We start from the raw sequence: 2,074 nt of genomic DNA, 5'->3' as shown, positions 1-2,074 counted from the left end.
GGAAAGAAGTAATTTGAACTAAATGAATAAAATGTAAAATAGATAAAGAATACAGAAAAAATCCATGAATCTGAAAGCTTTTTTAAATATTTTTTGTAGTTGTAGATGGACAGCATACCTTTATTTTATTTGTTTATTTTTACGTGGTGCTGAGGATTGAGCCCAGTGCCTCACTAGGCAAGCACTCTGCCACTGAGCTACAACCCCAGCCCCGAAACCTTTTTGAATGCCAACAAAACCGATATAAAGAATAATCAGGGGCTGAGGATGTGGCTCAAGTGGTAGTGCGCTCGCCTGGCATGCGTGCGACCTGGGTTCGATCCTCAGCACCACATACAAACAAAGATGTTATTTCTGCCGAAAATAAATAAATAAATAAAAAAAGAATAATCAGTGAATATTAGAAATAATATTTATAAATAAGTTTACCAATTTAAGATGAAATGAACAAATTCCTTGAATGACACAAATGGCTAAAACTGATCTGTGAAGAAGTAAAAAACCTGAGTAGTCCTAAATCTATGAAAGATGTTGAGCATGCTTAGGTCCACATGACTTTGCTGATCAATACTATGTACTATTTAAAGGAGAAATAGTATCAATTGTCAGGAGCTGTCCTGGATGCAGACACCTTTAAGTCCTGATGTACCAGGTTTTGACCAATTATTGCCTTCAGTCTGGCACGGCAGTGCCAGGTCACAATAACTTGGGGTTACCCCACTCAGATAATGAGGTGTGGCTCCAGGTGTAGGCATCATCCGCGGGGGATTGACATACACTCACCTGTTCCTTTGTAAACCTGACCCCTTGCCTGATTTGAATGGCTTCTCCCTAATAAAAGGGTTCAGCACGTGCTCCTCTCTCTCTCTCTCTTGCCTGCCTTGCCCCCCTTGTGGGAACTGCAGTCGAGGAGCAGTCACTGAACCCAAAGAAAAGGTAATCTCTGTGTCTGTGTCTTTATTCCCTATAATTCACTTGGAGTAACCCTGATCTGTTTAGTCATGTGACATGACAATCAATCCTATACAAATTCTTTCAGAAAGTACAGGAGGGGGAAGCACTTCCCAAATCATTTTATGAGGCCAGCATTACATAATACAAGAAAAGAAGATCACAGACCATCTGGGGATGTAGTTCAGCGGGAGAACACTTGTCTAGCATACCCAAGGCAATGGGTTCAATCCCCAGCACCACAAAAAAGGCTACAAACCAAGATCCCTCATGAAATCATAGTGTATGCAAAAAAACTTGATAAATTTAACAACCTGAATCCAGCAATTTATAAATAGGTTGATGTATCAATACCAAGTGTAATTTATCCCAAAAATTAAGGATCAATTTTGTTTTTAAAAACCAAGCCAGGCATGGTGGCACACGCCTTTAATCCCAGTGGCTTGGGAGGCTTAGTTAGGAAAATCGTGAATTCAAAGCCAGCCTCAGCAACTTAGAACTTAGCAAGACCCTGTCTCTAAATAAAATATAAAAAAGGGCTGAGGATGTGAGTCAGGGCTGAGGATGTGGCTCAGTGGGGTTACTGGGTTCAATCCCAATACCCAAAAAGAAAAAAAAATCAATCAATAACATGAATAATAAATAGAGGAAAAAAATACAATCATTTCAATACATGTAGAAAAATCATTTGACAACATTCTATCAATATTCATGATTTTTTAAAAAATTCTTAGAAAACAAGGCATAGGAGGGACCTTTCTGGACCTAATAAAGGGAATCTGCAAAAATCCCATAATTAACTACACACCTAGTTAAAAGCAGAATTTCCTCCCCAAATTTGGGAACAAAGCCTGTATGGTCACTTCCACCCCTTGTATTCAATGTTGTTCTGGATACCTGTAATGATTAATTTGAATTGTCAACGTGATTGGATTAAGAGATGCCAAGGATTGAGAGGTTTATGGTGTATTGATGAGGGTGTGTGTAGGAATGACTGGCAAGTGGGAGAGCCAACTGAAATGGAGACTCTCCCTAAGAGTGGGCAGAACCATCCAATAGGATGATGGCTTGGATGGAATAAAGGTTGAAAGAATAAGGAAACAGCAGCATAAGCCAGCTTGAT

The sequence above is a fragment of the Marmota flaviventris genome, chromosome X (assembly GCF_047511675.1).
Source record: "Marmota flaviventris isolate mMarFla1 chromosome X, mMarFla1.hap1, whole genome shotgun sequence".
In the NCBI taxonomy this organism is placed as follows: Eukaryota; Metazoa; Chordata; class Mammalia; order Rodentia; family Sciuridae; genus Marmota; species Marmota flaviventris.
Note: the sequence above shows the minus strand (reverse complement) of the source record.